The following is a 27639-nucleotide window of genomic DNA, read 5'->3' on the forward strand; positions in this document are numbered from 1 at the left end:
AATCAACAGATGTCCCACTTGTTTAAGTCAAATGTCTAAGTTCCTATGGAGATGCACCAAAGTCTGTTTATCCCGGAGGTCTGACCTGCCAAGTCCGGTGTTCATTTTAAGTAGAGTTACGTTAAATGTAACAAACAATAGTAAAGGAAATATTAAAAAGAAAACATAGCAGCTATCTGTCAGAAGTAGTACTTCTGAATCCAACACAAAATGAACTGATTACAAGATTATGCCCGTTTTGCATGAAAGCGGATGTCCTTAATCTTAATGAGACTTTTACCAAACTCGAAAACATAGCGAATCAAAGAGTATGCTGCTGGTCTATTTGATTACGGACTGAAAAAAAAAAAAAAAATAGGAAAATATTTTAGTTTTGATGGGTTTAATAAAAGGTCCGAGCCAAGCAACGATAACAGGAATAATTAATTGTTGTATCACTCCTGAAACTTGTATAAAATAAATAAATCAGGCTTAAAAACACTCGGTATTCCTCGATTCAGTGCCTGTTCTCTGGAATGTCGAAAAATGTCACGTCTTGTTTGTCTGGTAGGCAAACAGTTGATCGTTTATGAAAATTAGAGTTTTCAGAAGTGAGTTCCCACATGTGTATTTTTTCTACAAATGGATTTTACAGATGAAAGCTGTGTTTCACAGAATCTGTACACAATTCAGAATAAGTGAGCCCAGGTTTGACCACCTCTGTGTCTTGCAATGTTCAAACTTGTTCTCTGTACCACCACTCCCCCCACCCAAAAAAAATGTGTTTTTTCCTTTTACAGAATATGACACCAGTGCTTCAAATAAATGTAAAGCCTGATCTGTCATTGTATTTTGGGTTTTGAACAACAGGTGATGGGAAGTTTCACTAAAAACTGTGAGATAGCTCATTAGCTTAGTCCAAAACTTTAACGTCACCATGAGAGCCATATTTTCTAACAGCACTTACACTGTGCACCGCACATTAAGCAGGTAGTAAAAAGCACTTAGCAGGGCCAGTTTTTATCGCCATTGTTTTTTTGCCGTCCCATCCAGGTCGCCCTGGGCAGGAAGCCATATCACCGATATCAAAAACGGCTACTGCTTTCAGCCAGGAAAACCCCCCTCATTCTGTTTGTGAACGTTATACTCTGTGACTTTGCACATTTAAGTCATCCAACCAGTATGATTTGCTCTTTAAAAAAAAAAAAAAAACAGAGCTGTTGCTGAACTTGCTTTGACAAAAAGCTGCAGCTCACCTTATCTCTTTTGAATGGTTGAAAGGTTGACTGGTGTCGTGGTTGTTGATGTTGCGTAGGCATCCATGATCTCAGATTTGGCGTCTCTCTATGCTGCCACCGTGTTTGCACGCGACATACCGGTACGACAAATTACGCGGTGACTGTTTAGGTAAAGTCGGCAGCGTGTCTCCCGGAGCAGCGTTTTTTTTTCAGACTTTCTCAGCTTGATGACCAACACGACAAAACCACCATGACCGTCACGCACCGAAGTACCAACACGGCCAAAAATAACATTTCATCAATGAGGAGCAACTGTTTTTAACCTCTTGCAAACAGAACAAAAAGAAAAAAAAACACAACAATAAAAAACTAAGTATACAATGAACATCTCTGCTCTGTTGATAATATGATATGCATCTCGGTACAAAGGGCAACAATATGATATGTGAACAGCAAATACTGGCTCAATATGAATGTGTTTGGTTTAGTCAGTTTTGGATCATCTGAATACCATAAAATTTGACATAATGAGATCCAGCAGAATAAATTAGGACAGAGAAACTATAAAATGACTTGTAAAATGTGTTATTACTTTTTTATTACTTGAAATGTAAGCCATGCATTTTATTAGCGTTAGTCTAAAAAATTATTTAAGTATATGTCGTGAAACAGATGCACATTTCTGTTGTTTTTTCTACATATTAAAAAGGTAAAACTAAGTCAACCTTACAAAGTGTGACCTTTATGACTCAAACGAGAAAACACGGTAATACTGACAGGATGAAAAAAAAAAAAAAAAAAATTATCAGTTTAAATAACCAGAAAATAGCTCAGCTGGTAACAGGATTAAAAAAGTACCTAAAAATCATTGAAAATGATTTGCCATAACAAAACCCAGTGGCAAAGTGAATTAGCGCACCTATAAAGTCACAGTAACTTGGTTCTTCTGGGATAATCCACGTGATCGGGGTGAAATAAACTGTAATATTGCAAACATTCAAAAAGCGGTCCATCTAAACTTCTAGATGCTACACTGGTGCAGGAGTTAGGCAGTTCGTCCAGCAATTGGCAGATTGCTTGTTTGATCTCCCGCTACGACCGTCCCTGTTGTTGTGTCCTTGGGCAAGACACTTCACCCGAATTGCCTGCTGGCGGGGGTTAGAGGGCCTGATGGCGCCGATGTATGGCAGCCTTGCCTCTGTCAGTCTGCCCCAGGGCAGCTGTGGCTGCTAACATAGCTCACCACCGTCAGGGTGTGAATGTGTGTGTGAAGCACTGACTGTAGAGTAAAGCGCTTGAGGGTCGTCTGACTAGTTAAAGCGCTATACAAGTACCGTATTTTCCGGACTATAAGTCGCTCCAGAGTACAAGTCGCACAAGCCATAAAATGCATAATAAAGAAGGAAAAAACATATATAAGTCGCACTGGAGTATAAGTCGCATTTTTGGGGGAAATTTATTTGATAATATACAACATCAAGAACAGACATGTCATCTTGAAAGGCAATTTTAAATAAAAATAGAACGGAGGCAACAACAAGCTGAATAATTGTACGGTTAGCTTACGCTACATGACACAACTGAGAACGTGCATGGTATGTTAACATAACATATTAAAAGCTATTCAGATAACTATAGCATAAATAACATGCGAAGAAGTTAACCAAAGCGCCTGCGTCACTCCAAATAACTAAAATCCAGTGAAATCTTCATCCTCGGTGTCACTTTCAAGTAACTCCGTTAACTCCGGAGGTAGAAGATGCGGCACTTCCGCTTATACGTCGCTTACGTCTGATTCAACACAGGCCTAGAGCGCCCTCTTGCGGTCTGGTGTGAAAATAACAGGTGTAATGATATACCGGTAAAAATGTGTAATAATTTCACACATAAGTCGCTCCCCCGGTCAAACTATGAAAAAAAACTGCGACTTATAGTCTGGAAAATACGGTACAAGCAATTTACCATTTAGATTGCATCAGTAGCTGAATGTGCAGTTGATGGCCGCTGCTTTAGGAGTAAAGCTGTACAAGTCACTTAATCGCAACGTCACTAGCAAACACGGGCTAGGTTAGCAAGTGAACCACTGGGCTGTTCAAAACAAGATGTCTGTACTCACTGCACTTCCTCTAAGGGGAGGGGCTTCACCGGGTGGGCGGGGCTCCGTTTTAAGCTTCCACCTCCTCCTCCGAAGTCCGTCCTTCTCTTCCTCTCTCTTCTTCTGTCCTCTACTTATTGGAAGTGGATCAAACCAGCAGCACTTGGGGTATTCTTCTCTGATGTCTGAAAGAAAAAAAAGGAACGTCCATAAAGCCGTGAAATAAAACACAAACAAGACCAGAATGGCGAGCAGCAAATCAGGCCATCGGTAAATGTGTGTGTTTCAGAATACCGACGCAGCGTGAACACAGTGAAGCGCAGGGGATCGTGGGTGTTTGGTAATCCCGTGATCGTATGTGTGAATCAAACAAGTGGTTTCATCTCAAGGTGGACCTTAAAAACTGCACTACAACTTGGACCAGAAAAAGAAAAAAAGCGGTTGCCATGGCAGCGTGAGGCAAAACAGAGGAGCATGGAGAAATAAATGGAGAACAGGTGAAAAGGACAAGAGAGAAAAAGAAAATTTAGAGGTCAACGAGACAGGAGTCAAGACTTTAGCGCTGCACGAGTTCAGTTTTCAAGTCTGATCCAATTTATTGGTGTTCTCAAAGTTTTTTTTTTTCCTCTCTCTCTCTCAGCTGCAGTCCTCTGTGGTTCATCCTGTTGGTATTCTGTGTGGGCTACCAAGCCTGCATTAAGCTTGAGCATGTTCAACAAAATCTATTCAGAGGCATCAATAACAGCCGAATCAATTTATTGTTCACAAGATTCCAACTGAACATCTGATTTAAAGGTCCTTTTGAATGAAAGGTCACAAATACTTTGTGTTTGTGACCTGAATTAGTTTATGTGAAAAAAAAAAGAAATTAAGCAAACATAATCGGTTTACCTATCAGTGTTGCCAAGTCTGCTTATGCAACTTTGGGCTTGTTTGTTTCTGAAGTCACTTGCAAATTTAGTGAGTTGCAGGTTGCTATTGTTAGGGCCAAAATGAAACGGAAAAGAAAACAGAAAAATCAATCCCCACTTTTGGACTTGTTTTCATAGGGCTGGGTTCTTGTTTTTTATCACAAGATCTGGCAACACTGATGACTATACTTCTCAAAGACAACAGAAATTATCCAACATAGAGCCTGAGGGCAACTTTTCTTGTTCAAAATTCAAGATGCTCAAACAACTGTAGCATAACTAGAAATTAATGAACCAAGTGAGGTCAAATTCATCTCTCTTAAAAATTTAAATGTCTATAGTGAAAATGTTGTGGTTCTGGAAACAAGACTGTAAAACAAAAGCCTCAAAAAAAAATCACATAGGATTAAATAGTATGTTAAATTTAAAATTTTCTGGATTTAGACCAAAATTTAGGAAAATGCTTAACCACAAAAAACTTAATAAAACTAATTAACACCAATTTAAAAAGATGTGTATGATTTAAGAGTCGCCTGTGCAGATTGTCAGTTATCCAGGTCATGGCAACAGCAGCCAGGCTTAGATCGGAGGCAACCGGACTATCCCTCAGTTTTCAGAAAACCTTTTGACACCTTCCCAGGAATCTTTGTAAATTCTGCCGGCTTGCACTCGAACTCTTGATAAACGAGTTGAAAAAGACAAAATTATGATATGGGGACACAGATTGGCAAAAGGAAAAACTGACCCGTAACCACAGGTGTCAAACTGGAGCCCTTGAGGACGGGGAGTCCTGCAGCTTTTAGATCTCTCTCTGCCTCAGCACACCTGAATCAAATAATTAGGTCATTAACGGGGCTCTGTGGAACCTGGCTGCGTGCTGAGGAGGCCATTCAGCCACTGGATTCAGGAGGGCTGAACCAGAGACACATCTAGTCGTTGCAAGACACCAGCAATGTTGACATAAACCAGTGCATTTTATTAGCTTATATATGAGACAAATCTGAGCTGCATCTGAATTAAAAAAAAAAAATTGTATTAGTCATTTACTGTATGCAATATTATAAATGATGGAGAGGATAAATTGGTAATAAATATCTAAAATACATTTGTTGATGTTAAAAATGTTGTTTTTCTTTTCTATCAAGATATGATAAGATACTTAAGATACCCATCCTGAGTGTACAAATACAACAAATTAAAACACTGTTTTACGAGCATGCTAGGTCATAAAACATCAACAACAAAACATTTTGGGTGCAGTTGGTTGCACTGTTGCCTTGCAGAAAGAAAGTCCTGGCCTGGGGTCTTTCTGCATGGAGTGCGTAAGTTCTCCCTGTGCATACGTGGGTTCTCACCGGGTACTCCAGCTTCCTCCCACAGCCCAAAATCAGGACTGGTCTCTCCTGATTGCCCTTAGATGTGAGTGTGTGTGTGTGTGCATGGTTGTTTGTCCTGTGATGGAGTGGCAATCTGTCCAGGGTGTACCCTGCCGGACCGCTGGAGATGGGCACCAGCGCCCCCGCACGGTAAGGCGGGCATAGATAACTGATTGATGTTATGATAGATCTGATGCACTAGTGGTTACAACAGAAAAACAAGAAGCAAGATAAGTAAGTTTCATTTTTGTGGAGTACACAATTGGCTCGTTTCTAATCTATGTGCCAAAGACTACTGGATCTTCACAATTTTAACGTGGAAAAATGAGTAGGAGCACAGTATTTACATGTGGACTCACTTTTACAGGCTATTGTTCTGTGCTTCTTACTTGTCTTTAAGTTTAAATACAAAAATACAAGAAACAAATACAACACAGACAGATGAAGGCTTAAATTAACAGAATGATTGACTGGCAGACAGGTTCAACTTTGAGACAATGAGATGACTAAGGGCAAAAAAAATTACTACCTGACAATGAGCAAAAAAAGGCTTCTTTATATTCTATACTTTATAAAACTGCGTAGAAACAGTTTTTTCTTTGCTTTACGTAACCTAAACAAAAAAAAGTAAACAGAACAGACTGCAGCTTTTCCATATCTAACTACAAAAGAAAAGAAAACAGCATTCGGTTTATCAAGAGGCCACTAAACCAGGGGTCACCAACATGGTGACCCCTGGTTTAGTGGGGGTAGCCCCCAAGGACCACATGTGGTGCCCTTAAGCCTGTTTAAAAAAATAGCACAATCCTCCAGTGAGCTGCATTTAAAATGCTATTTTATTCAGTTGCTTTGCCTTTTTAATCATACTTGTATTTACATAGGTTTAAAAATGACAAAAGCATTAAAAACATATTTATTTTTACATAAAGTTAAGGTGAGCTCGGACTCTTGTAGTTCAAAGTTCCGTACAGGTAGCCCTTTGTATGACACGGTACCCAAAGAACTAAAATAACATGCAGCAAACACACTAAAGTGAAACTTGTTTGAATTGTTGTTGTTGGTTTTTTTTGTTTTTTTTTAGATTTGTGGAGCAAAGTTTTAGCAAATCAAGTGGGAAGTAATAAGACACCCATCTGTGCAACTTGAGAAAAAAAAAATGTTTTAACTTTATGCAAAAATTTCCACAGAAGCACACAGATTGGCCACCAGCGGTTCCCCTTAAGCCTAATATAACACAAACAGCGGCAGGAGCAGGTCCTGCTCGAGCGCGTATTCAGGGCCGCGGCGCCAATCAGCCCTGTCAGCTTGTGTGCGATTGCTGGATTCCTTGCTTTCAAGAAGCTATTCTGCACCAGCAGGAACTGAACCATTTGTTCCCCCCAGTCGCCATTAGTGGTCAATCACTTTCAAATCCACATGTATGTTAAAAAGGGTGCAAACGAGGGGAGGGGGTGTTGGGGGGGAGGGGGGGGTGTACGTTCAACAACAGGAGAGATTGAAAGACAGCAGGGGAATGAACAAACGACAAAAGTAAGAAAATGAGGATTTCAGCGAGGTCCGTCAAGCAGCTGTGAGCTTGTCGAAGGTGTGAATTGTGCGTTTCTCATCAAACCTTTTTGTCATTAAAGACCAACTAGTTGAGGCTTGATTAATTACTCATCTGAGACAGACAACAGGTAAACGATTAGCACGGCACAGTTGAAAATTTCTTTCTTTGAAGTTTCACAGCACCTGCTTTCATATAATTGTGATTATTTAGGTTGGTTTTGACCATGTCCTATTTAGCTTGTAGAAAACATTTCTATCCTCAACGTATATTCTTTCAAACAAATTTAAAGCAGCCAAGTGTACTCCTTCGAGCCATCATCTATGAGACTGTTTTTAATTTACTGTCTATGATGAAATCTGTTTTAGGAAAGAAAAAAAAATAGTGTATTCCTTAGAATACGAGTCTCCTGCAGACTTTCATCCCAGATACCCCTTGCAAATGAGATCTTGATCTCAATGAGGTTTTAATCTGGTTAAATAACGGAAACGAAACGTGAGCCTATATGGAACCTGAATGAAGCCATTGGTGCAATACCTGCAATTACCTGTTTATAAACTCCTTGTGTGCCATTCCAATAGAAAGTACTCCTGCTCAACTCTTCTGTGTTTATCTGTGCCTCTTTCCTTGACAAAAACCACCAACTATACTGTCCTCCTTTCATTTTGATAGAAAGTATACCTGGTCCAGTGTTTCTTTGTTTAGTTGAGCTATTACTGTGACCCAAGTCCACTCTCTTTTGTTTTTCTTTCTCATAGAAAGTGCTGCTGGTTTAGGCCTAGTTCACACGTAGCAGGATATCTGGGGAAAAAGACGAGATATTTTTTAAGCGGTTGTGCCTTTCAGCCAAACATAAACGCTGTCATACATTCCCTAAAATGAATGATCCTAAAATGTCTGTCCAGAGTGGAGATTTATAAACGCTCTGGTGGAGTTAAAAACTATCCCCAATCGACTTTGTCTTGAGTTTTATTAACTTTATATTCTAATATGGTGTTTAAAAAAAGCTCAACTTCTTTAGCTGTCCACAAGATCGAACCTCCCGGCGCCATGATTCGTGGTTGTTTTAAAGGGTTCTCATTGGCTGACATAAGTTTTAGGTACACTGCCCCCTATGTGTCAGGAAGATTTAAAAAAAAACGCTCAGTGGCGTATTTGAGTGTGTTGGTGTAGATGAGAACTTTTCTAAAAAAAAAAGAAATAAAACCAGAGTGGAATTGGGAGATTTTTTCAAACGATCTCCCTGAGGGGCAGAGGAGCAGGGACTTGGGGAAACTTCCGGAAAAATCACCGACCCTAGCTTGACTATGCTTACTCTTTGTTTTCAGAGACCCTAAACCAAGTATCGCTGGCTTAGGTCGTGTCTTTCCTAGATGGAGCCATTGATTGAGTTCCCACCTTTAAGTACTTATCTGTTTGTCTTTTACACATTTATTTTAAACTTTGTTGTATTTTTTTCCCTTTCCGGAACAGAATCATTGATGACGGTATTGCTGCCATTAATTAGTCATATTTCTTTTTTCCCAGTTTAAATTAGTATTTTTATTTTTTTACTTTTCCAAGGCAAGTACTCTTCGATTGGTACTTCTGTTCTTTTCCCCTCTCAACCTGAGCTGGTCAGGCCTCCTCAGACTGACAGGGACGACTGTGGCTCAGTGGGTGGAGCAATATAAATTCAGTCAATTTATCGTGCCTGGCTCTGGAGGCGTCTTGCTGTTAAGAAAGGTTTTTCTTCACCGTCTCCGGATACTTGCTCTGCTGCAAAGTCAATAGCTCGATAAAAATGGTCTGTTCTTCGTCAAACATTGTAGATAACTTATACGAGCAACAGAACTCGGAAGATTTGGATTGAACTACACTGTCTATTAAAAGGATTTGGTTTGACTGGATTCATTTGAAATTAATTTGGTCCAACTTGGATTCTATGTATTTGGATACGAATTGCAAACATTTGCTTTGAAATGCCGCTGCATAAATAAACTGAGCTCAGCTGAACCTAGAAAACGACAACAACGGCAATAAGGTTTGGTAAATGTTTCAAAAATCCATTAAAATTCTGGGGGAGTCCTCCATCTTTACAAAACAGAAAAAAATAGAGAGAGAGCGAGCCAAAAATCACCGTTTAAGTATTTCAACGGTCTCTGTGTCCCTATGACTAAGCAAGAGAGGTATAAAAAATAAAATAAAAATCAACAAAATGAGAGAAAAACACCACTGCAGCAATAACTTAATGGCAGAGATGTTACTGAACTCTTCCAAAAAACATCAAACTGCTACTCAACCAAATTTCACACGGCATAAATGAAGCACAACAGAGTGAGATCCATTTTGGTCAGACTACTAAGCAATCTCCCTTTCTGGCTTGCGTTTGAGCCCCCGAATGAAAATGGAAACGGCATTTGCGTTTTTTTATTTTTAGGTTTTTTTATAAGCGGTAACAGCCTGGCCCCACTGCATGAACAAACTTATTTCAGCAGCAAATTTGTTCAGTGGGATCCAACCATGATTAAATTGCATTTTAATTCCAACGGAAAATCCTTTATGAATCATCAAATCTCACATTCCACCCGTGATTGAATTCAGATCAGTCGGGTATGATTAAAATCACAGTGGTGTGACAGCCACTAAGCAAGAAAAATATGTTTAGTTCCTCTTTTTTTTAATGGCAAATTAAACCTTAAACCAACACCACATTGCACAATATGAAAAAAAAAAAAAAACAGGAATCCCGGGAGGACAATTTACTTCCAATCTAGACCAAAAATAAATACAGCAGTGCAAGACACACACAAGCTGACAACAACATTAGGCGTAAGAAAGCAGAGATGAACTAAAGTAAAGGGTTTATTAAGCATAAAACAACAGCAGTTGACCCTCGTCCTGTGGAGCGATCTCCTCTTCCACGCTCAGTCCAGTCAGTGATTAACAACTAAACGTTCAGAGGGAATCACCAGCAGCGTTTTCCTCAGGATGTGCTGTTTGTGTGTGTGTGTGTGTATATGTGTGTGTGTGTGTGGGGGGGGGGGGGTCTAAGGCTTGGTGCGTGAGCAGATGAGATCATCAGAAGAATGCAGCGCAGCAGGGAGAAACTCCCAGAGAGAGAGGGAGGCAGCGAGAGAGAACAACAGGTATTTTCCAGGGAGCCTGGTTCCCCCCCCCCCCTCCTCCTCCTCCTCAGGATTGACCTCATCCTCCATCCATCAGCGACCCTCCTCCTACCCAGCTCAGCCCAGTTTGGCACCACGCTACTCTAACAGCGCCTCCGGGGATCAGGGGTGATCATTGCTAGTGTCAGGGAAGCCATGAAATGCTGCGACACGCAATCAAAAAACAGAGAGATCGATAACAAACAACGCCATCTAAATGTTTTCTTCGGAGTTTTACGTTTTCCTCTTTTTAACTAAATTTCTTGATCAAATAGTTAGGTAACAAAAAAAAAAATCTAGTTTTTCTTTATGTGTTTAGAAAAAGCCGTTATTAGAAGAAAAACATATATGGAACCAGTGCAGTAAAAAAATAAATTAATTAAAATAAAACATACAATGAGCCAAAACTTAGAAGAACCCATATCATCCAGTCATCCATTGTCAATACCCACTTGTTCCTGCTAAGGGAGATGGCCAAGATGCATTAAGTCTAAAAACACACCAAAGCACATGGTACTAGGATCTGACTGGACGGGCTTGTGATGTTATGCTGGAAATTAAAAGATTTCTAAATGACCTTTTAACCTATATTCTCATATTAGAGATCTGGGAAAGAGCAGGAGGGATCTAAGAACATTTCATCACAGCGTATCCTTGATGCTTTTAGTGTGGCGTTACGCCTCCGCCTCAGTGTTTAAATTCCTAAGAGGTTTTGTCGTATTGAAACTTTTTTTATTTTTTTATTCTACCTGCTTCGTTTACCTCTTTACTCTGAAAACTACTCCGCTGTATTGATAGGCACTTTTAAGTCTAGTAAAGCCAAAGTGCAACTATGCATAAGCAACATGGCGGAGCGACAGGGTGCAGTTACTCTCCTAAACACAGGGTGTCTCAGTTGACAAAAATACCACTGCTACACGGCAGGGATGCCTGCAGAGGAAGAGGAAAAAAAAGGGAATACAAGCGACACGTTAGAAAAATGTAAATATATATCTCAACGCATCTGGGAACTGCCGACTTCAAACTTGCAGTAGCTCTAAATTATAGTATTTAAAAAAACACCGTAATAACGTATTACTGTCCAAACTACCCTGCAGGTAGCAGGCTATCAAATAGCCAACACAGAAACATGTCGAGAAAAAATAATAAATAAATCTTACACAACCACACCAAAACGGCATTTAAGGAACTCTATAATTTACCCAACATGCATGTGTTTGGACTGTAGGAGGCAGTAGGAAACAACCTGGAGAAAACACACGTATCTAAATGTAAAACATGCAACTCCACAAATATTTGCCCCCGGCTTGGGAGCCAGGACCTAATTGCTAACGGTCCTAATAACTTCCCCATAACGTGGCCCCTGCGAGATCCGATTATTGGCCACTCTGGCAATTACCGGACCTTTAGAGTTACCTTAACACTATAAATGCTTTGCGTCTTGCACAGTCCCCTGACAAAATTTCTCAGCAAAAAGAAAAAAAAAAGAACAACTCATGCAAGAACAAATAAACTGGAAATTTTGACTCATTTATTATTCACATTTGTTTTCATTTTGCAAAAAAAACTTTAAGAATTGAGATGTTTAGCCATCTGAGATTTCTGTTTTCAAAAATGAGTTTATTCAGCAGGTCAGGATGAAGGCTAACCACAGTTTCTGGCTGCGGACACGTCCAGGCTTCCATAGAAAGCTTTCATAGAAAGCCTGAGCGTGTTCTCAGGACTTCTTCTGTCTGTTCTGAACTAGGAAAAACACAATAAAACACAAAACTCCTAAGATCTCTGGGAGTTTGTTACCTTAAACATGTCTAAATTCCTTCTAAAAAAAACCTCAAAGCATCCTCTGGTTTGCTGAATGTTATGATGTAATACTTTTTTTGGAGCTTTATGCTGCTTTCGGTTACGATTCAACATCTTTCATGTTACTATGATTGGCTGTCTTGACTGTTTCATGGCAAATGTTTTTACAACCGTCACTTTGTTTTCAAGCTGTTGCTCGTCTTGGCCGGGGCACACTTGCAAACGGAGCTCTTTGATCTCAATGAGTCATGTTCTAGTTAAATAAAGGTTTGCATAAAAAAAAAACATATAATTACATATAATTATAATATAATTAATTACCACATACCTACTGCAATCCAAGCAGGTTTTTTTTTTTGCCCCATTTACGATAACATTAAACTAGTTTTATATTGTGCTTTTTTTTTAACACATTCCAACCCATTTTTTTAATTATGTGTCAATTTTAAAAAAATGTAAGCGTTTTAAAAACATTCTGTTGTTTTTACAGACCAAACTAGAACTTTTTAGTTGTAAGTAAAAAACATAACTCGCCGATCACCAGTTAAGGGGATCTATTAAATCAAGGCAAATCTAGCCATTTTAACAGATTTTTAACTGACTGGGACATTAAGAGTTAAAATACATAGCCCCACCTAACAGCTGGTTGTGTCCACCTCACCTAACACACTAATCATGTTCATAAGAAGGACAAAAACAGAATAAAAGCAAGGTAGAATGAAACGTAGAAAAAGTGAAACAAAATAAAACATGGGAAGATGGAAACTAAAAGCAAATATTGATGATTTTAGAAACAGTTGGACTACAAACTGAAACTAACGACATTTCAGTTAAAGAGTTTAACTAGAGCAGTCTAAGGCAAATTTAAACGAATGTGTTTTTAACCTTGATTTAAAAAGGAGCTTCCAGCATCCCACAATCCCTTGTGCTGTCCTCACCACCTGTGCTAAACCCTCCCTCTCCTGCAGAGGAGAGCGTGACCTGCATGTTTGGAGCCGCAAACAGTTCATTCTGGAATATATATATATATAACCGAAATGCTGCCTATATATATATATATATATATATATATATATATATATAGGCAGCATTTTAAAAGTATTGTGAATGCCCTTGCAAAAAGAATAAAAATAAACAAAATTAAATTTCAGGGTGAAAAATGAGACCTGCAGTGTGAATGTAGTCTATGTTGCTCTGTGATGGACTACCCCGCCTCTCGCCCTTTGACCCCTGGTGATAGGCACCCCCCAACCACCCACCCTGCGAACCTGCACGAATAAGCGGGAATGGAAAATGGGTGCAAGCCATTTTCATCACTCTCATTCTGTTACTCAACTAACCCGATGCGGAGAAATCATTAAACATGTTTAACAGGTTTAAAAGGTGCTCTACAAAAGCAAGGATGATTTATCCCATCTGAAACGTTTTAAGCTTGTTTTGACATACGTGACGCGTTCCAAACCTCGCTCTTTTTTCACGTTTCCCAGGCCCAAATTCTTCTCGACGTGCAACGACGCATCAAAGGGAGGGAAATCTACAGTACGCGAGTCACACCTCCTCGCCACTGTACATACATAATCCTCTGACGTTTATCCGTGCTGTGCCACGCGATGTAGGTGTTGCAGCCCGCTTGCATCACACGCGAGATTCAGCCGCGTCTGCTCTGTGTCACTACATGAAATACGTTCATATGTAAGTGTCAAAGTCAAAGAGGCGAATTCCTGCGCGTGCTGCACTCCCCGCCGCTCTGACGCAGGCAGCCTCAAGATTGATGGGACGGCGGAGGACGTGGCCTCAATCTATTTTCCTGCCCGTACCTCGCCGCTGGTTAGTCGCTTAGATATACCGTGTTGCTCATCTGGATATTTTGCATATCTTAATTAATGCTTACAAAAACATGCAAATGAACCAGGCTGCTCTGTTTAATTAGCTTTGTGGGTTTTCTCCTTTAGTGGCAGCAGTGAGGGGGCGTCTAACTATCTGCCTGTCTCCTTTATTTTTTATTTTTTTTTTCCCCTTGTCCTAACCTGAATTTAATCAATCAGGTCAATTAGAGATGGGACTTTTTGTTTGTAGTAACAGACAAAAGAAGACATGGGAAAGTGCAGCCGCACATCACATGAAACAACAGTACTGGCGATGCAGCAATCAATCAGCCCTTCTCAATCAGCTCTCATTAAAAACAACAACGGATTGTCCTGAGAAATCCCACTGTTTCCAATCTGTAAACACATCAACACATTTTTTATTTAGTAATTCTGGGGGAAGCGGGGGGGGGGGGTTGTTTTATGTGGGGGAAAAAACTAGGAAACTTCATTAAATGTCTAGTTCTTTATTAACAAATGTGCATGTATCAATCACTAAGCTAATTTATATCAAGTCTGGATAACAAATATCAATTACAGGTAAACTCCAAAAAATTATACTCATATAAATAATATAGCAACAAAATGTAAACTCTAGCTGAGGAAATGTAAGGACCCTCTACCTCCTAACAGCATCTATTAGCCCCTTTTGGTTGAAATGACTTGAGTGAGACACTTGTAGCCATCTTCCTGTCTCAGACATTGGTCTGAGGCAAGTTAGCTCCACTCATCAGTTTAGCCTAGGAGGTTTTTGACAGCATATTTCAAGTCCTCCCAAAGCAACTCAATCAATTCAAGATAATGGACTGCCTATGGATATGGAGCTTTTCTAGTCATAACGACCACTCAAGACTGCTTTATGGGCTCGACACATGGGGACCGATGTCGTTCCCTCTCCATTAATTTCCTATGGAACTTATGAGACGAGGCGACAATGGCCTGCCCTCCTCCAGCCAAGCGACCAGCAAAAGTTGTGTGAAATCCGGGCTTGCGATGCTACACAAGGAAGTTGAACAATGTTCAACTTCTATCGCTTGGACTACAGCCACCTATCTGGATCAGCATTGAGGTTCGCCATCAAATGATGATATTCTCCTGGGCTGTTTCCTTGTCCATAATATGTGATGAACCCGGTTGTTGTTTTTTTTTTCCTTTTGTAGAGTAGAACTAGAAGCAAGATTTCAGTCAATTCCAGAAATATCTGCTGACTCTTCATCGTTGTTGGTCATGGACTGCTTTGAAAATATCAAAAGGCCTCCAATTTGATGACCAATAAAATTTCTGGAAAACAAGTGATCCACGATTGGAAACGCTGTCGTTGCGTCCCGTTAGTTGGGTTTTTACCACGGTGGCGATGAAAGCCATTAGTCACTGTGGTGTGTCGCCACATTCACTGAGTCGCACACATTCCAGCACAACTCAACTTGGTTAAGTGCCTTGCCCAGAGGCACATAAACATGCAACAGGAGGAAGCTGGAACCTAAAACCTCTACGTTCAGATTGTAAGACGACTACTACTCCCACTGTGCTACAGTCGACCTTGGATCTGGGCTTTGACCCGACCCAGAAATTTCCATTTCTTAATTTTCAGCCAGTAGTTGGTGGACTTACTGGTATGTTTTGGGTGTCATGTTGCATGGTTCAGTTCTGCTTCAGCATTATATAATATTTTTTTTTACAGATGTTCTCGCATTTTACTCAAGGACCCTCTGATTGATACGATTCATAGTGGACTCTACGATGGTGAGCTGGCCAGGTCCTGCTGCAGCAAAGCATCCCTAAGCACGACACGTCTCGCTCTATGCTTTACTGTTGGTGTCAGGCCCTCTTCCCAGGATGCTGTATTTGCTTTATGCAACATATTTCCTCTGCTCTGGTATCCAGATAATTTAATATAAGACTCACTTATGGAGATAACCTTATTCCAGAAGTCCACATTATCTCTGGGAAACTTCAGTCTGACTTCATGATTACCTTAGAGAGCTCCAGTTTCACCCTCCCTGGAAAAGTTAAAGCTGTGCATTTAGTTTCTGATTGTTCACATCAACAGTGCCAGGACCCTACAGCAGGTCCCATCGTCACATTTTGTGGTTTTTGGAGACTCCTTTAAGCGTCTTGCATTCTGCTTTCCAGGTGAACGTCTAGACAGACAGAACTGCACACCTTGGCAGCTGTCTGTAATGTTCTAAAACTTTTAAAGTATGTTTTGTACAGTTGATTGGTATATTTTTTAAATCCCGTACCAGTCTCATGAGCAGCTACAGTCTTCTTCTGACAGCTCTTTCAGTCCTACTATGGTGTTTACCCTCAGCAGCCAAGAGCACATCAAGCTAAACATCTGAGGATTAAACAGGGCAAACATCTGAGAGACGATGTTCTAATCACTTGTACATGATGTGATACACCCATGTTTAACTTTTTCCATTTTAAGTCAGAATAAATGTGGGAGTTTGGTCATTTATTCCTGTCCAGAAATGTCCTTTTTATTATGTTTAACATAAAAATATGAAAATGTACATTCTTCAGCTTTTGCTGTTCGTTTTTCCTTTAAAGACTTTGATAGAGATTCCCATCTTCTCACATGACTATGCTTTGATGGATAACTGGGAATAATCTTTTTATCCCTTCATTTTCGGTTGGACTCTAATCTAGTACGTCTATCAAAGAACCAGCAGGGGAATCAATATTTTTCCATTTACAATTAAAGCCCTATTTAATTTATTTTTAAATAAAGAAAGTTATTTGAAAAATGTAATTTCTTACTGTCTTGGCAATACTTTTTTATGACTCTCCTCTGTTTTGGTTTCTTGATCCGTCATTTGAAAACAGCTGCACAATATATCGCATCTCAATCTTCATCATAATTTCAATTGTACGATATTGATATTTTCTTGGGATGTTAAACTTAAAGGGCCATACTGTACTTGCCAAATCTGCATGACAAAGATTTATTTGGCAGCTGAGAAGTGAAATCCTCAAAAGTGTAGTGAGAAAATTGTGATACAGAAGAAGAAAGAAAGATAATTGTTAATCGTAATAGGTATCGTCATTGCAAGATTCAGAAATAGTATTACAAATGCATGCTTTCCCAAAATAATACAGCTCTAATCTGGATGTAGGAGGGGAGGATATCAAACGCCACAAACACTAACACCCAACCCACAGATAAACTTGTTTATTTTGGCTTAAGGTGCACCCATACTGGTATGTTTGTATGTAGGCATATGAACAGAAAACTGGCAAACTTCCAGAAAGACTTGAATGTGAATATTTACAACAGCAACGTGCAAACCTGACAGGCTTTCCTCTTCAGTCGCTTTAAATTAAATGTTGGCGGCCTTAACATGATATACACTGTGTCCCAAATATCTGCTGCTCACCAATAAAGTCCTAAATCTAAGGAACCTGAAACAAAACTTCCTAAAAGTGTTTGGCTGAACAGCAACACACTTCTGACATTCTGGGGATTTCCAAACATGCCAACAGCAACCTCAAGCCCGCAATGAGTTCAGACCTTTTGAGCTGGAATGTTTGCCCGTGCTCCAAGAAATGGATACTCTGATTTAGATAAAGATCAGCCTTTGTCTATGGAACCAACTGCCAATAACATGTCATATCAAGTAAATGTTATTACAGTACTCTTTGGTCGTTGGTTTTGCTTCGTTTTGTTCCTGCTCTGGGACGCTGCTCTGACCAAACCAGTATTTTAGAAAATCAAATGCCTAAAACTGCTGAGAAGTAAATCAGTCACCCAGTCTACAAAAGCCACATGTGTGGAAAATGTCTTGCAAGAATAGAGAAGATTTTTTTTTTTTTTTTTTGGTTTAGGGTTTTGATATCTGCAAAGCATATTAGAGGTAAATACAAATCGACTAGAGGGGAATGTTTTACAAAAATGCACAGTCTGGCTGGTACCATGCTTTTTGGTGTGCTTAACTTTATTCATTTTTTGGTCAACACTTCATAAGTACCATACATTAGCAAATGATTATCCTCTCCATTTAAGGTTCCATTCATGAATTCATCTAGCCAGCTGTTCGTCCATCCATCCATCTTCTCTACCCTCTTGTCCTTTTACAGTGGCATCTCCAGCAGTTGTGTGAGAGGAAGGGAAGACCATGGACAGGTCTTAAAAGGTATGATGTATTTTTATATCAATTAATCATCCATCCATCCATCCATCCATCCATCCATCCATCCATCCATCCATCCATCTGTGATTTGTTCACGGTGAAATACGCCCAGGAGAAAACACCCAGACCTCCCTCTTAGGACTCTCTAGCTCATTCTTGGAAATCCCAAGATGTTCCGAAGCCAACAGGGAATTATAGCCCCATCGGCATGTTCTAGGGACATCCCTTAATCAGCATCAATTATGTTGTTCAATCACTCAAAACCCATTTCTCAACCATAAGATATAAAGATTTGGTGCCGCTTGAGCCAGACAGCGGGCAGGTGTTGGGGCGTGCTGATTCCAGTCATAGTAACCTGTTTTTATAAATGCCTTTGTGACAGTCTGAGGTTAAAGTTGGGCAAAAGTTTTAGACAATAAAAGTGACACAGTTGTTTCAAGGTGCTCAATGCTAGCATAAAGTAAGGAAATGACGCACTTAAAAGTTAGCTTTAACTTCTTTTTCTGCGGCATGCTGCTGAGAGAGAAACACAACTCCAGTCACTATATATTTTGCCATTTTATTTTTGCTCAGTTTGTTAGTAAATAAAGTCTTTTGTGTCTATTTTTTATAACAAAGGAAGTATAACACTGGGCATGCACAGCAGGGGACAAAATAAGGAAGCGGCTAACGGCTATTAGCATCTTACAGCGAAACAATGCAGGATGCTCCAAGATCTAGTAGGAAAAAAAAAAACTAAAAAAAATATGATTCCAAGACAGAAGACTAGAATGTCGCTGGGAATACAGTATGAACGTTGGTGTTCACTGAAGCAGACGCTAAAGCTTCCGAGGCTCAGATGTGACCGCAGAGTTGATTGACGTGAGTAAATGTTCTGATATGAAGCTCTTAGAGCTGGTGTAGATCGGTTTATTTAATTAATAATGGTTGGTCTTCAATCATGCCAAGCTGCTGCTTTACTGCGAGGCATTGCAGAGGGTCAGGCTTTGTCCGGCATAATTTAATTTTGATTTATTTAATTAAGCAAACCGTCATTATGATAGGTCTGCGATACTGCTGGTAGATAGCACCACGTATGTTTATACCTACTCATAGCGCCTGGTGCTGGGGTTGTTTTTATCTACCAAAAGGGCCATCAAAACATTATCAGGATGGTGGCTTGGTGTACATAACTTTATTTTATCATGATCAAACTGTTACTAACTTTTAGAAGCATATAACGTGGCTATATACCTTTAAAGGGGACTAGAGACACATTTACCCAAGTGATGTATATCCACAGTTTTATTTGAGCTTTCATTGTTGGTATCACAAAATTCAAAACACATCTTGATTTGAAACAAACAAACGCAGGGGATAATTTTCTTTAATTTATTAAGTATTGGACACCCAATATATTTGACAGACACAGGCTTATACAAAGAGGTAAAATCTCATATATAGTAAACTTTGTGCTACATTACATTAGGGGTGACATTATGCTTGACCATGTTTAAAAATGGGGTGACAGTGAGGCTTTGCCTACTGTCGGTGATGCCGATTGTCTGGTAGCCTCACTTCTGTCAGTGGGTCCCGGGGCAGCTGTGGCTACAATGTAGCTCACCACTGTCAGTGTGTGAATGTGTGAATGACTGAGTGTAGTGTGAAGTGATTTGGGGTCCTTTGACTTAATAAAGGGCTATACAAGCACAGGCCATTTACTATTTCCATCAATTTATGAAAATGAGACATCTAGGCTGCGCAATATATTCTAAATGTAGTTATTACAATAAATGTGTGCTTTATATGAATATTGCAAAGCACTCACTGGAGTACTGTATATGATAGCTATTATCATTTAGGTACTATACAGTCAGGCTATCTATAACTGTACAATATTTTCATGACACAATGTTGAATGCAGCAGAAAATGTTTTGTAATTTAAGTTTTATGTTTGCTATAATCCCAAAGGGGAAATACATTAACTTTTTTTTTTTTTTAATCTTTGTAAGAACTGAAACGGGACAGAAAGCTTTCAGTTTTTCTGCCCTCTTTGCTTGGAATGCCGTTACAATGAAGAGATATCAAACAATGAATCGCTGCATTCTTCATCACTAGTGACAGCACTGATTAATCACAGCACTTAAAGTAAGGTGTTTGTGTAAAATTGGTAAAATTTATTTGTGATAAAAGTTTATTTGAAGGCAGTTTGTTTGGAAATTATTTCAAGTACAGAGGTGACAATATTTAAGCACATTTCACCCCTAACTCTCTCCAAGCTTTTGTACTCCTGAAAGGAAAATATTTGCAGGGGAAAAAATGGATTCCCAGACTAAGAAGAATTTTCAATTTATGACAGGCAACGAAACTATTTCACCTAAAAAAAAAAACTTTTTTAAATAATCCTGTTTCACGTGCTACTCAATTCAAGTCCTCAGGGCTGTAAAGGACATATTCGTCTCCAATATTTCATATTTTGTTATGTTTTGACAATATAATTGTTATTGTATAAAGCAATATCGTCTTAAAAGTCATCAACAACAACAAAAAGCAGGCTTTGAGGTTTCACTCGCCCATAAATGATTGATTATGGCAATAGGTCACTTACCACAACATTGGTAAACCTCGAATTTAAAGTTTTAAAGGAACTGCTTCATATCATTTGTAATCTTCAGCAGACTCTAAGTACATAGCCTTAATAATTAGCAGGTAAGATCAGTCTGCAACACTGCTTGAAGAAATACTTTTTAATTAGAGTTATCAAGTTAGTTATACTTTAGGAATATTGATCTGGTAAGTTGAGCAGTAGAGGGGGTTGTTAATCAGTGTCAGCTATTTTGTTGTCAATATTGAAATTAACATTAAGTCCACTACAGAGGCAACGATGAGACCCCAAAAACCGGAATGGTTTTGCAGATGGAGGCCATATTTCATCCCCTCCTCTTTTTTTTTTTTTGACCACTCAGTGGTTTTGCATTTGAGCCAGGTCAGTATTACTACTATCCTACAGATTTTGCAGTCCAACTCCACCAGGATAACACATTAATACGTCCCCTTGCCATGTTTGCTGTCTCCCAGCACAGTCTCCAGAGCATGGAGGAGATTCAAGGAGACTCTGGGAAAGCTGGATAGGGTCTTTGGTGATCCATCAGCAGGACTGGCATCTGCTTCTCTGTGCAAGGAGGAACAGGATGAGTACTTCCAGAGCCCTACAAAGTGTCTTCCAGTGGGCCCCTAATATGAAACCATTAAAAATGAGGGCCCAAGGGCTGCCATCATTAGTACAGTTGATTCAGTTTGCCTTTCAATGTGTGGTGCAGCTCAAAGCGGGACTCCAGACCGCCAGAACCACGTCATTGGGCTATCCGTGTCCGTCAAGCTAATAACGGCTAGTGTTAACTTATGTTGTCCAGGAGTCCGGGAGGTTTACAACTTCACTTATGCAGATACAGGAGCTTTACTGTGCTTTTCAATGTTGCTCTCAAACATCCATGTTGTATTGTTAGCTAAGAAACGTAGTCCCGTTCAAACTTTAGTTTTTCTTGTCTGTCTGCCTGGGAAAGTTTCTCTGAACGCTTTTGCATTTATCTTGTCTACAAAGAGGGTCGCACCTTTTCTTTTGGCTGTTCTCAGGCTATAAGACCTCCAGCAGCAGCTCATTGTCTGGGTAAGGAGTGCGGCTGCAGAGATGAGACGGGTTTGTCTGTGCGCTGCTGGCGGAAGAAGTGCAACACTTTGGGCTGATGTGAACGGGTCAGTGGGGCAAGCCCTGCAGAAAAGAAGCCCAGATGCCAAAGAGACGTCACGCTGTTTGAAAGTCAGCATAACGGCTTAATTACGGCTCAATTTTGACAACAGCCATGGCCCATCACCACTTTGACGCACTATTTGGTATTGTAAGGGCAATTGTATCCACGCCCTTTATGCCAATAACACATCCTATCAGTTGGGTAGACTTTGACTGGCCTTGATGTCTACACCTTATCTAGAACTTACAAGCCAAGATCTCTCAGAGGGTATGGAGCATCATGATGCTAAAAAGAGGAGTGCAATAAATTGCAACTATTATCGTCATTGCAGTCTTCAACAGTTACTGTATCTTGCAAATGCATGCGTTCCCAATTTCATGCATGTAATTTAATGGCATGATGATACAGGAAAACTGTGAGATTTATGCTCAAGGTCATCATATCATAAAAATCTCATATCGGGCCAAGCATATGGGTGCACCCATGAGCTTTTTAATTTAAACAAAAATCATCCTCTAAACCTAATCAGAAAAATCTGTACTTTTTAATTAAGTTTAGAAAATAATAGATTACAATGAAAAGTCAAGACTTAAGCACTGGATATTTAAAGGATGTAAAAGATCCGTTCTCTATTTAAAAGCTGAGCTCAAAATACATAAAAGCTGTTGTTAAAAAGGAATATCTTCACCCTTTAACATCGCATTGTGACAATAAGAGCCTTCCCCAGAGTTCAGGGATCTCTCTCTGAACTCAAATCATAACAATGGCCGGTGCTGCATAACAAAGACACCACAGATTTCATTATGATCTGGACAGCGGTAAAATTCCACCGCATTTATTGGTGTAGAAGAGCCCAAATCTCTTGTTTCTGAGGTCTCAATATGTCAGGATGACCGGTGCTCAACCGAGTTAATAACAGGACAGAACAAAGACTCAAAGAGCTGAATGAAGATTGAAAATAAAAGGAGAGCCTTCCCCACATGCTGAGAAAGTAATAAAAACAGACTGCGACTGATCTGGAAACGTCAAGTTTGTGTACACGACAGCACACGCACACACAAAGTCAAAGTTAAAAACATCTAATAAGATTTCATTGATTGTATTATGCCTGAGTGTGTGTGCCAGAGGTTTCCTGGCAGGCTCATCCAAAGTACAGCGTGGCACTACGGTCAGAGAAAAACGAACAGACCTGCATTAATCTGGCTGAACCAAACCAAATGTTCAGCAACTCGACCAGCATCCTTTATGTTCATCGTTTCGCTGTTTGCCACCACAATGACCAAAATAACAGGCTGATAGTTAGAAAGATCAAAGTATAAATGTCACATGCCACAGCTTGAAATGTCAACTTTAAAGCCTGAACTCCACATGACCCTGATGGAAACTGTGCCGTGTTACATTCTATAATTGTTTACCGTTTGGGAAATTGCCAACATTAAGCGTATGGTACAATACATTTTCATTAATGTTTTCTACACAACAATTAGTTTTAGAGTTGCAGTGCTGTAAAAAAGAAAAAGTATTTGCCCATTACAAATTTGGTTCATGAGTGCCCTTTTGTCACATTCAAACTTCTCAGATCAAAAATATTTAAAAAAAAAAATCGGATAAAAAAAGTTTCACCTTTTAATGGAAAAAATGCAGACTTGATGCAAAATGTTACCGCCCCCTCGTTAAATCATAAATTAAGTGTGATTATGGACGATTTGGAGAATTCCACAAGCGCGCTCCAGTAATGTACAATCAAGAAATCACTTAAATAAAACTAGTTTGACAACGTGGAACGATGGGAGAAACCTGAAAAAGCAACTTACCATGGCCCAAATTAAAGAAAGGTGAGCAAATGAGAAACAAAGTCACCAATATCAGTCTGTATGCAAAGCCATTTCTAAGACAACGAGAAAGGGGTGGGGCATAAAGGGTACCAGTGACAGAGTTCCAAGCCCAAAACCACAGCTGACGAAAAAACGTCCTGATGATCCTCAAGACTTGCAAAAATATTCTTGGGACTGACGAGACAGCAGTGGGAAATACCATATTTGGGTGGATGTGAGTCCTGTTCCATCTGGCATAAAACTATTACAGTATTTCAGTAAAAGACCCTGCAGAGAGCCAAACATGGTGGAGGTAGTGGGTGGTCGGGAGCTGCCCAGGATGTGGGCAGCTGGCCGCAACTGAGAATCATCAGTTTGCAATCCTAAGATCAAGCCTATTTGGGTTATTCAGCAGGACGGGCTCCAAAGCAAAACACCAAGTCCGCCTCTTAATGGCTCAAACCAAACAAATGTCAGGATTGGGAGTCACTCAAATCCAATTCGAATCACGGGGCACAACATTAAAGAAGCTGTTCTCCATTTTGGCTGAATTACACAGTTCTTGGAAGAATACTGGACCAAAATTCCTCCACATGTATGTACAAACCCAGCCCCAGTTATTGCAAACACTTGATGGCAGTTCTTACTGGCAGGTTTGACACTAATTATTTTTTCCTCATAGGGCGTGGTTCATTTTGATGGCTCTTTTTCACCCACTCAAACAACTTATGACATCGTCATTCAACTCTAGTTATCTTTGTTTTGACGATCTGAAGGAATTTAAGTGTGAGGAAAAAGCCAAACCAGAAGAACAAGAAAAAAAATATGTTTTCTAAAAAGCTTTTTGGCTATTTATGTACTAGAGATATTAGATGACACAAACTATGCAAATTCTGTTTCTGTTCAGATTGGATTGCGTTTTGAGTCTAGAAGTAGGTGTGATTTTGGCAGAAATCGCTGCAGTCAGCCACTAAAGGCTTTTAAAAATACCCAGACAAATCAGTGGGCTGTACTACAACAAAATGAAAACCTCAGTGGAAACAACAACCAGGCTGTTTGTTCATGATACAAATTGGACTATTTTTGAAAACGGCACTGACGTCAAATAAAAATATCACGGTGAAACAAAAATGTTGCCTAACCTGCTTATAAACAGCTCCGCCTCCATAATCAATAATTTATGGGTGAGTGAAACCTCAAAGCCTGCTTTTTTTTTTCACATTTACAAAAGAGGGCAAGGTACAGTCCTAACACAGCCAAAAAAACAAAAAAAAACAATACAGTAGCCTGCTTGTGGATGTTACTGTGTTATGCTGGGTGTGGTTGAAAGCCTTCAAAGTTAAGGAGCGCTTCTGGCTTACTGGTAAATTAGCCTTTTTATAGACCAGGTAATGCATTAGCAAACGGAAAGCAACGATTGTCTGATGGGTAGGGCAACAAAAACAATAATGCTGAAGCTTAACAAGAAGAAGGGACTGACCTCCTGTTTAGAAAGTGGAAATTTAAGAACACGTGGCCCTTTGAGCCAATAATTGATTTATTCTACATTCGCGAGCAGGTTTGAAAATAGCTGCCGATGGAAGAAAAGTGCCTCCTAACCTTATGCGGCTCTTTAAGAACTTGTGAGAAACTTGTGACGGTCATACAAAGCCTGAAAGGACTCTGGCTGTCTGTAGAAAAAAAAACAAAAAAGTTCAGCCAGAAAGCAGAAGAGGCTGTTAGGAGTTAAAACACGAGGGACTCAAAGTCAAACAAGAAACAGGCAGAAACTCCAACGGCCTGGAATCTGTCCTCATTTCCTCGCAGTAATGAAAGAAAAAAAAAAAAAAAAAAGGAGCTTGCACAAATGCTGATGGTTGTAAGCGAATAAGAAGGAAAACGGTGTTAGATTTGGAAACATGTAAGTAAATCACAATGAAGATCATCATCGCATTATTCAGCGCATTATTCAAGCGCCTGTGTTCTTCCCTGGTATCGTGCAGCCCTGGCACTCCCTACGCTTATTGACAGATATGGTCATAAAATCAGGCCCACACTAAACTCAAACAGCAATCTTGCATTTTATTCACATCGGTTTCTCTCTTTTAACGTGTTGATGAATGTATTTTTCTAAGTATTTAAGATAAGGGCAGACATATGAAACATAGACAAGGAGAGGACTAGAGAAAGCTCCAAACATTAGGGAGCACACTCAATATTGTTTGCCACGGAAAACCTTCCCAAAATTCAGTTTTCATAAAGGTTTTATTTATACGGAACTTACTTTGTTCTTTTCATCTGATGCAGAAACAGAAGTGGGAACATTTTGTCTTCGGCTGACATAAAGAAGACGCTTTTTATAGTCTATAACGGGGTTTATTTTGCCTGCAGCAGACAGGAGGCAGACACTGACCCTGACCCACATCACACAGAGAGGAAAAAAAACAAAAAAACAACACATTTAACAATTGAATGGATCTATTAAGCGTTCTGATATAATACTTTAATGGGCCTTTCAGTCAAAGCTTCTAAGCCCCCCCCCCCCTTTAGATTTGTTTAAATACAGCACCTAAAGCCTTCGCAGCTCGGGACAAACTGTGCCGCCGCTCGGCTCGCTCCGACTCAAACAGAGAGGCTCTGTCAGCCGCTAATGGTGCCGACGTCTTTTGCCACAGATTCCCCGCACATTCTGCGTTTCTCGGAGCGATTAAAGCGGCTGTGGCGGGGTTCAAACTCCAGCCCAGGTTCACTAATGAGCGAACAAACAGCCTCTAATGGGGCTGTGAATGCATAAACAGATTAATGTGGCTGGTTGAAGGCCGACTGGTGCAATGTGCTGGTGCTGCCCAGAGCCTGTTTCCAGCCAATTACAGGACCAGCATGGCAGGGCTGAGGACTGGATGAAGAGGAGGGAGTGTGAGGGGGGGGGGGGGGGGGGGGGGGGCAAGAGGGAGAAGAGAGGCTCATCACTATCACTGCACATGCTCAGTGAAGCCCTGTTGAAGGGGGTGTGTCACTTTTAGAGCTTGTGTGTGTGTGTAGATGGGGAGAAGGGGGAAGAGAAGGATGGGGTGGGTGGATATTTGGCTACGTTCCACCTCGTCCATCCTCGGGGGGATCACACGTTGTTTGTACTGTATTTTTGCACCACATGACTTGCAGATTTTTTCCCCCCCCCCCTTCCTTTTTAAACATTTTGGCCTCGCCACCCACCCTCCTCCCACCGCGTGAGCCGCCGCTCTTTGCCAGGCAGGAAAGGCAAAACAGCTGTGGCAGTGCAGAGCGGTTCCCCATTAACCAAGGAATTATGCAAGCAGGAAATTCAAATAGGATGCAGATGAGAGGAAGAGCCAGGCTCCGACCAAATACCTCTTTCCTCTGAAGTAAGGAGGAAAAAAAAAAAAAATAGAAAAGAAAAGAAAAGAAACCTGACGGGAGCCTCCAGACAATCGACCCCGCAGTCTGCTTCCAAGTCCGGCGCCTTCTCACAATGTCAACAGTTAGCTTCCCCTTATTAAAATGCCATACATTAGTAAAATAAATAAGATTAATGAACGCTTCCTCTGACAAAATGCCTCCTGGCGCTGAAAGAAGGCAAAGACTGTGGCTTTTTAAACACGGAATATGTGATGTTTTCACACCATTTAATCACCAACACATTAATCTTGAGACATTAATTAGCTAAAACACACAAACCCATCAACAGCTAGGCTGTCAGGATCCACCGGTGTGTGCTTTAATTTTAAGATGATTACCCATCTGGACGGATTCTAACAGAAAATCTGCTGAATTACGGGGAAGGCAATAAATAAAGGTGCAAGATGGAGAAGGGGAGAGGCACGACGTGCCACTTTCACATGGATGTCAAGATGGAAACGCACCAGAGAGCAAAATGAAAGGGGTGTGTTCGCCTGAGCCAATGAGCTTGTATGCTGTCAAAACACAGGAGTCCAAATTTCCTGCTCAGCTGCGGTATGTATGCCTGCTATCTTTTTTTAGCATCACTGGAGGATAAGCGATAAAACGAA

At 40.2% G+C, this 27639-nt stretch overlaps 1 protein-coding gene across 2 annotated transcripts in view; it reads right to left on the reverse strand.

Moving 5' to 3' along the window:
* LOC105915858 (zinc fingers and homeoboxes protein 2) overlaps nucleotides 1–27639 on the reverse strand; it is a 188006-nt gene that overhangs the window by 122724 nt on the left and 37643 nt on the right. The window contains exons 1-2 of one of the 2 annotated variants that reach the window (XM_021309309.2): nucleotides 4969–4987; nucleotides 3334–3497 (exon numbers count right to left, since the gene is read on the reverse strand). The gene's annotated coding sequence lies outside the window, so the exon portion shown is untranslated. Of the gene's footprint in view, nucleotides 1–3333; nucleotides 3498–4968; nucleotides 4988–27639 lie in introns of those variants that run through there. The other variant, XM_021309308.2, reaches the window with a different exon arrangement.

Source organism: Fundulus heteroclitus, chromosome 13 (genome assembly GCF_011125445.2).
Source record: "Fundulus heteroclitus isolate FHET01 chromosome 13, MU-UCD_Fhet_4.1, whole genome shotgun sequence".
NCBI classification, from domain to species: domain Eukaryota; kingdom Metazoa; phylum Chordata; class Actinopteri; order Cyprinodontiformes; family Fundulidae; genus Fundulus; species Fundulus heteroclitus.